Source organism: Coenobita brevimanus, chromosome 14 (genome assembly GCF_032717465.1).
Source record: "Coenobita brevimanus isolate Jiangsu-jjx chromosome 14, ASM3271746v2, whole genome shotgun sequence".
Classification (NCBI taxonomy): domain Eukaryota; kingdom Metazoa; phylum Arthropoda; class Malacostraca; order Decapoda; family Coenobitidae; genus Coenobita; species Coenobita brevimanus.
In genome coordinates, this window is record NC_136967.1 from 7,027,501 (window position 1) to 7,037,030 (window position 9,530).

Below are 9,530 nucleotides of genomic sequence, written 5' to 3' on the forward strand. Positions count from 1 at the left end.
TAATAAGTTAGGAAGGGGTGCTTGGTAACACAATACATTTACCCGGTACTTTAACAGAGCTCAGGTCACTTTTATTTTTCCTTTTAATCATCCACATTTAACAAGTCTCCATGTCAATAAAAAGCAATACAAATCCTGGTGCGCCTTCAAAAACAAATTAATTTTCTCTCTTCAGCTGCAATACAACCGTCTATCTTAAATAAGTGGAGGTTTTCGTAATTTTGCAGCTTATTTCCCGTAGCTTAGTGACGAATAATACAACACTAAGGTTCTATCATCTTCACAGCACCTCTTCGTGACTAGGACCATATTCTAGTGTTAATTTCTTGTTACAGATCAGCATAGCAATTTTAGGCCAAGTTAAACAGAGTATTTTATCTTTTTTTTTTTTTTTTAGTCCAAGCACTTCCTCGCTAGCATCCTATTCTAATAATCATCTCTTATTACAGATTTGCATTCAAGATATGGCAATTTTAGGTGAAATTAAAGTGAATAGAGTTGTCTTTTAAATCTCTTCCGTAAAATGACGCTCTTCTTTATCTTATTCTTACTACTGTCAGACGATATTATTCAACTTAAAAATTACCTCTCGTAGCACATGACCTAGACAATATTTACAGTTTATCTTCTAGACCAGGACTGGGTTATATTAATATTCGTGATATTTCTTCTCTCTCTCTCTCTCTCTCTCTCTCTCTCTCTCTCTCTCTCTCTCTCTCTCTCCTGTACTATTTTTTTTAATGCTTTCGTGATTAGTGTATAAAACTTTCTGTTGAAATTAAGGCTTATCTCCTCCCGGTAATCCTAAAAATTCAGTGTAATCAGTGTAGGCTACATGTGCACCTCCCACCCCTCTCTCTCTCTCTCTCTCTCTCTCTCTCTCACACACACACACACACACACACACACACACACACACACACACACACGCCATTCTGATTTCACCCACAAAACACTCGCTTCCCGTTACGCCTGGTATCCGGTGTTACCTCTTATCTTGCACCAACTTCCTTCTTTTTATCTATGTCGCAAATGAAAGTCACAGATTTGGCTTGCTGTGTTACTTGTTTACGCTCTTTTTTGTTTGTTTGTTTGTTTGTTTTTACTGACACTACTATCACTCCTTTATCACTATCATCATCATATCAACATCATTGCCGACTTACTCTCTGACTAACGTTCACTATCTTCATTCCATCATCATCATCATCATTCCTACTACTGCTAATTTGACTGGTAGGGTTGGCAAATATGAGAGAAAGCAAGAAAATCATCATCATCATCATCACCATCTTCATTACTATTATTATCACCATCACCATCATCATCATCATCATTATCATCATCAACACCATCATCCTATCTCTATTTCCATCATTATCAGTGATGTTTGTAGGATCCACAAACTCATTCACTCACCATTTCAGCAATCAAAATGGGAAACAAAATAAAAACGAAAAGGTGGGACAGAAAGAAAGCAGACTGAGAGAAAAGACAGGTGAATATATGTTCTAGTGAGAGGGGGGTGAGTGTCCTTCTCTGCTATCCTTTTCCTATTCAAAAAAGTCTGCCTGGTATGGACGGATAGGCCCTCTGTAACTACCGATATCCTCCTTTCCTATGTTCCGACTGGCCTGGAAAGTCTGAACCAGGGATCGGGTGTTAAGAGACACGTGTGACTTCACGAGACAGACAGATTGATGGAGACAGATACAGGCAACAGACAGATAAAGACAAATAAATAGATGTACAAGAGAGAGAGAGAGAGAGAGAGACAGAGAGAGAGACAGAGAGAGAGAGAGACAGACAGACAGACAGACAGACAGAGACAGAGACAGAGAGAGACAGAGAGTTAGACATAAGAACGTTCTCTAGACAAAAAAATCAAAACCCAGTCGTTAGGGTTGTTAAGGGTTAATCGTCGAAATACAATAAATTAATGTTTTTTCTAACGCTTTATGACCAAAAAGATATAAATACAATATTGATCTGGTGGTGCTTAGCGACGAGTGAGAAGAGAACACGAGTAAAGGAGAACACGCGAAAATGTGAGACACGGGGAGGGGGAGATGAAGGGTAGGAGGAGAGGAAGGGGAGGGGGAGAGGAAGGGGAAGGGGGAGGAGGAGGGGGAGAGAGCGGGGGAGGGGGCGGGGGATGGGAGAAAGAAGGAAAGAAGAAAGGAGATGAGGAGGGCAGAATGGGGAAGGAGGAGGGTGGAAAAGAGAAAACGTAGAAGGGGGATGCAATGGATGGAGGAAAAAAGGGGGAAGGGAAAGGAGGAAAGGAGATGGGAAGGAGGGGGAGGGAGAAGGGAGAGGGAAATACGAGAGGGGGAGGGAGGGTCACGTGTCTGCGGTGAGGGGGGCGGATAACCATGGCAAGCAGGGGGAGGAGGGGTAAATGGGGAGGGGAGGGGGATGTAAGACGAGAGGAAGAAAGGAGGAAGACTGGAGGGGGAAAGATAGACTGGAGGAAAGAGAAAGACAAGGACATAAGATAACTCAATGCGAAGAAGAAGAAGAAGAAGAAGAGGATGAAGAGAAAGAAGAACATGGTGAAGATGAAGAAGAAGAAGAAGAGGTAGAGCAAATGAAGGAGGAAAAATAGGCAGAGAAAAGAATAAGAAAAAGGGAAAAGACTATGTAGATGAAGGGATGACGAAGGGGGAGGAACAAATGAAGAGAAGGTGAGAGGTTAGAACGAAGAAAATAATGAGAGAGAGAGAGAGAGAGAGAGAGAGAGAGAGAGAGATGGGTGAAACCAGAATCAAAATAACGATAAAAGGACATACAAGGAATGAAGGAAAATGGGAAAAGAGAAGGATGATAAGAAGACACACAGGGGGAGAGGCACGAGGAGGAGAAGATAAGACAGGGAAAAAATTAAGGAGATGGATGGAGAAATACAAAGACGGAAAGAAGGCAGAACATAAAAAATAAAATAAAAATAAAAGGGCGAGACAGACAGGCAGACACACCCACGAACAGGGAGGCGAAAGGCTTAAGGGAACGAGTGAAAGAGGAGGCCGTGAATAGGAGAAAGGCTGGAGGGGGTGGAAGGGAGGGGTAGGTAAAGGAAGGGAAAGGGGGGAGGAGAGGAAGGAAAATATGTGTAGGAGGGGTATAGAGGGGGAGTGGGAAGAGGGTAGGTAAGTGTGAGGGAGGAGAAGGAAAGGAGAGAGAATGAGGAGGAGGTAGGGCAAAGGAGGAAGGAGGGAATGAATATACGGAAGGAAGGGAAAGGGAAGGATTAAGGATACAGGAAGGAAGAAGAAAAGGAAGGGGGGTAAGGTGAGGAAGAGAGAGAAGAGAAAGAGCAAGGAGAGAGGAAAGGCAGGATTAGGGAGGGTGGGAGGAACGGTAGGGGAAAGGAGGGAAGAGATGAGAGGAGCGACCAGGGAACGGGTGAGGAGGGGAGGGGAGGAGAGGGGAGGGAACAGGAGGGGTTTGAGGGGAGGGAGATGGAAGAGACAGAGGGACCGAAATGGAAAGATAATATGCTCCGTGGAAAAATATAAAAAGAATATAAAAACAATGAAAGAGAGGGAAGAGGAGGGAAGCTGAAGAGACGTAGACTAAACGAAGGAGACGGAAGAGGTGAAAAAAAGAAGTAATAGAAGCTGAATTAAACAAAAGGAAACGAAGAAGAAAAGAAGAGAGCTAAAACGTGAGAAAACTGAGACTAGAGAAAAGGGAAGAGAAGCAAGGACAGAGACTGGATGGGGTTAGGGAAAAGAATGAAGGGAATAACACACACACACACACACACACACACACACACACACACACACACACACACACACACACAGGATAATGGGATGAAAAGAGAAGGTCAAAGGAGAGGAGGAAGAAGAAAAGGAATGTATGCGCAGGTCAGTCTTCACCCACCCACGCCTCCATCTCCACCTCCACCTCCACCTTGTGCACACTTCCTCCTCCCCACTTCCTTCTATCCCCTCCAACTTCTACAACCCCCTCATCATCATCATCAATCATCATTGTCATCACCGTCATTAGTATCACCATCAACACTATCCGTTTCATTATCGTCATCATCATCATCATCATCATCATCGTCATCGTCATTCACACAAAATACACCTGCCTACACCTTGGTTTGCTACACTGAGAATCTAATTACACACAGCTACAGCACACCTACACCTGTTATCTATTCTTTCTATATTATAATTATCAAGACGTGATAATATGATGACTGTAGCTACATTCTTCTCTCGGCATTTTTTTCTCCTTTGCATTGTTTCTTTATTGTTTTCTCATATGTGTGCTGTATATATATATATATATATATATATATATATATATATATATATATATATATATATATATATATATGTATATATATATATATATATATATATATATATATATGAGTGAGAGAGAGAGAGAGGGGGGGGGAGGAGGAGAAGGAGGAAGAGAAACCCAGGGTCTGGCAAAGGTCGGGGCTGGGTAGTTGGACAAGTACTGGGGGAGAGAAAAAGTTGGTATGGAAGTGGGATAGGCATGGAGGAGAGGAGGGAGGAGAATGGGAGAAGAGGAGGAGGAGGAGGGACAGGAGGAGAGGAGGGAGAAGGGAGAGAGAGGAAGAGAAGGACGGACGGAGGAAAGGGGGGAGTGGAAAATAAGAAGTGGAAGAAGGAAGGAAATAAGGGTGGAGGGACTGAGAACGTGGGAGAAGGAAAGAAGGAGAAAGAAAATGGAGCTGGCACCGGAGAGAGAGAGAGAGAGAGAGAGAGAGAATCAAAATAGCATACCACCTTCCATTAACTCAACATGCAGGTAACATTAAAGTCAGTCCCACTAATGCAAGCCTTTTCCTGCCATAGATGCACGCACGGGTATTTCTTTCAGCCTAAACCCTTATGATTTTTATTTCAGCTGAGGGAAATCTACCAATCACACAGGGCTAAAACCAACTTGATTCACCCCTTCGCTTCTACGGACGTCCTTAACCTCTTCAATCTCACGACTTTTTTTATTTCGATTTCATTTACGATGCAGGAATTAGATGCAGGCTTCATAAATCGCTGAATTATTTAACATCTTTCCTATGCTAAATCAAATCGTCTAGCAGGTGAAAGAATATACTAAGAAAATCCAGCATCTGATTCAAGGGGTTGTGTATTAATCAGAGGGCATCGGACGATTTCTTGAACTGAGGAGATTCCTTGCTGTCAGATGGCTATACGGTTTTTATCTTTAACTTGGCCAGAGTTTCGTCCTTTTGCAGCCAATATCACGTACGGTAGCTCTGTGGCAGAAGGAGACAACACTACCGCACTACCGCTTTATATCCATTCCATAGCACTTCTTTGTGACTAGCATCATAATCTAGTGTCGGTCTATTACAACTCAGCATTCCAGAAGGAGAGATGGGAATATTAAGCCAAGTTAGAGTAGAAGGAGTATAGCTATTACTATGGTCAACCCCTCCGCGGCTCTGGACGTATTTATTTATTTATTTATTGTTAGCCCCAGACGATTTTATTCCGCTGAGAGAAATCCTAATATTGGAGAGGTTAAATGCAACCTTTATAAACCCTTACGATCCTGCTTATTCATTTTTAATACCTACATCTTAAGTTTTTCTTTTCTCCATCTTATTTTATACTGTGTGTCAAATTCAGTATTTTTTCTTTTTTTTTTGAAACATTTATTTTGCATTTCTGTTTTACTCTCTTGCATTTATCTATCACTCCATTTATGCTTTGAAAATAAGGTTATTATTAATATATATTATTATCATACATGGTACATTATTATTATTATTATTATTATTATTATATTGTTATCATTTTGATGGTGATGATGATGACGAGGAGGAGGAAAAGAATGATAATGACGACGACGACGACGACGACGACGACGACGACGATGACGACGATGATAATGATGACGATGATGAGGTGAAGAAAGAGGAGGAAGTGGAGGAGGAAAACAATGATAACGATGACAACGACGAAGAAAATGATGAAGCGCCAATAACGATAACGATGACGGCGACGATGATGGTTTTTTCTGTATTTCTCCTTATTTTTCTAAGTGAGGTGAGGGGTTGCCAGAAGTCGCCGGGTAGAGCGCACCTTGAGAGGAAGAATCGATAGGGTAGATGGAGGAGGAGGGGCAGGAGAAGTAGGAGAAGTGGAGGAAACAGCTGATCCGGCGAGTTACCAAATCTCCTCAAGCCGGCTGATGTCCTTTTTTGGATGTGGGAGCGTCTCTGGGAGGGGCCTTGTTCGTCTACCTCCCACTAGGGATTTTCGCAAAGGAGGCTCTTCACTCCCGCAGACTTAGTAGAAGACTCACCACCCACCCACACACACACACACACCGATCTACCAGAAGCCCCGCCGACATGTAAAAATACCCCCGCTAATACCAATACACCAGTCCTGTATGAGACAGCCCTAGCATGTATTCAATATGGACGGTGGGTGTTAGCGCCGAAGTGGTGACATGCAGAGGTGTATGGTGTGAAGGAGGACTACTGGGCATCGGGAGCAAGCTGTAAAGCCTATGCCCAGAATCGAGCACATAAAAAAGAAAACTCACACACACACACACACACACACACACACACACACACACACAAATCGCCCTCCCACAGCACACCACCCGAATGTCATTAACCGAAGCGACCTGAAGCTCCCGCATCATATATTTCTGCACTTAGTCTACTCCTGCAGGTACCAAACGGCTATATTTAACATGCCAAAGTCCTCCTATACACAAGATTTTAACGAAGCCTGTGTCTATCACTTCAAATTCGAAAAATCTCACATCTAAAAAAAAAAAAATATCGAGATGCAGAAAGCGCGAATAATACTAGAAACACGTCCCCGGATTTAAAGGGTTAAGGAGTATTCTAAGTGGCATGGCAAGCTTCGTAGCACCTCTTCCTAAGCGATTTATTTTGCATATTACAACTTAGTGGTCTCTTGTGTGCGCCAAAGTTCGCATCAGTAACACACATAAGGATATTGATGTGTCAGGTAGTTAACTGAATCGCTAAGGAGGTGATGTTACAAGAAAAGAAGCAGGGTTAGACTTGAGGTGAGAGTGGGTGCGGTGTATAAAGTACAAAAGAAATTTAATTACTTAAGAAGATGAAGCTAAGCACACAGGAAGGTAGAGGGGAGAGGGAGAGGGAGATGAGAGAGAGGGTGAGGAGTGTGGAAAGCTAGGGGAGGGTGAGGGATGAGTAGGGTGAGTGAAGAATAAGGGGGCGTGAGGGATGAGAAGGGTGAGCGGTGGAGGACGATCGGAGAAATATCTAATATCGATAATCATCCAGGTTATACGAGAAACGTGATAACCTGAGGACAGTGATCCTACCTACGTAAAATAATGATAATATGTCTTCTTTTATTCACAGGAAAAATTAGCTATTCTGTATTTAAGAGTCTGTTATGCTTCCGGTAAATCATGCCCATTAGGAATGCAGTGACAATAAAATGCTGCTCATATACCGCTTTAATTTGAATATATTAAAGAATTCCTACTCCCGTTTGAAATTAAATCATATTTCATAATTGAATAAATCGGGTAACAAACTCTTTCAATGGACACTCATTTCAGCACTGCTACCTGTGACTTAGGTTGTGATGGTTTCAGACTTAAGCTGCACTGTGGAGACTTTAACTTGTGCCTCCTTTAGATGAACACAGGCCTTGTATTATGATATAAATGGTGGGAAGATGACTTACTACCACTACCGGTAGGGTAGGTCTAATATCAACTATACCACACACACTGACTTAGCGAAACACTAACCGTACGTAGAGGGTAGCACCCAATGTGCGAGAAATTTCAAGAGGTTATTCTAGTACAAATTTTGAGTCATAAATGCAACACCAAAATAGGTCCAATTCTGATAATGGTGGTTACGAAGTTACGAAGCTACATCTGCCGATTACCCTGTAGGCAAATATAGCTTCTTTTATTGTACACCTATAAATAAATCAGTAATAGCTCCCTTTATTGTTTACCTATAAAAGAATCAGTAATAACTAGTTCCGCAGCGGTTGATAAAAAGTCCCATGTTTATCTAGCAGCCTTTACTCAGTACCTCCTTAAGTTTCTCATCCCTTTCCCTGGACACCCTGTTTTCCTACTGCCCCTTAGAGTGTTGCGTCATACATCACACCACCGCCACGTCAACAAGTACACCTGGCTTATGCTGACAGACAGGAAATACAACAATTCTGAAAGTGCTTTAACATTTTTTCACCATAACTTAGTCACAAAACACACACACAACACACACACACACACACACACACACACACACACACACACACACACACACACACACACACACACACACACACACTACATCTGTCATAAAGTGCAGTCAGTATCCCAGGGGCGACTTTTAAAATAATATACAATGCACAGTCCGATACAAGACTTCGCTGAATATTTCACTTCTTTGCTTCTTAATTTCCTTTGCTAGCTAATATTTCTAAGTTGCATGAGGTCTTCAGCCCACAAAATTCCATTATTTCACCTCTTCTACTTATCAATTTCCTCTACTGGCTAATATTTCTAAGTTGTGAGAGGTTTGGTATATTGCTCTGCCCACAGAAGTCAAATATTTCAACTCTTATCCTTCTCACTTTCCTCTGCTGGCTAAAATTTCTAACTTCAGAGAGGTCTGGAATATTCCTCCACCCATAAATAAGCCAAATATATACTTCACCTTTTTATACTTCTCATTCTCCTCTTTTGGCAAGGATTTATAAGCTGAGAGAGGTTTGTCATGTTTCTATGCCAAAAGATGAGGTAAAATATTTCATCCGATCTAGTCAATTCCCTCCGTTGACTGATACTTATAAGCTGAGAGAGTCTTGATATGCATCTCTGCCAACAGCTGCGCCTCCTTGACATGATGCATCGGGGAAGAAAATGACGGACATGCCCTAAGTGTGACTCAGACGCAGTGGAATGGGTGAAAAGTCCCCAAGTGCGAAGGAGATCCAACGGAACAGGTGAAAAGAAGTGTGACGCAGACGCAGAGGAATAGTAAGCAAACTTTTTTTTTTCTCCCGAAGTTTGCACGCATCTCCATCGGTCTGTGTAAGGTGCTGTGGCAAGGGAGAGAGATCAACTTTTCCCAATGCCAGCCGAGTACGAATCCGGAAAGGGTGACGGTGGTGAAAGCGGTGATTGTGCGAGTCGAAGGGCTATGTTAGGTGTGTGTGTGTGTGTGTGTGTGTGTGTGTGTGTGTGTGTGTGTGTGTGTGTGTGTGTGTGTGTGTGTGTGTGTGTGTGTGTGTGTGTGTGTGTGTGTGTGTGTGTGTGTGTGTGTGTGTGTGTGTGTGTGTGTGTGTAAACCGATATGGCACAAACATACGGTAATATAAGGAAGGACATATATACTATTAACGCCAACTTATTTCCACCGGTATTCACTCGAGTCCTTGCACTCTCTCTCTCTCTCTCTCATGTTTGTGTAGCCTGAGAGCCTTTCAGGTGAGGCGGCAGGTGTGTGGCAGGTGTGTGATGAT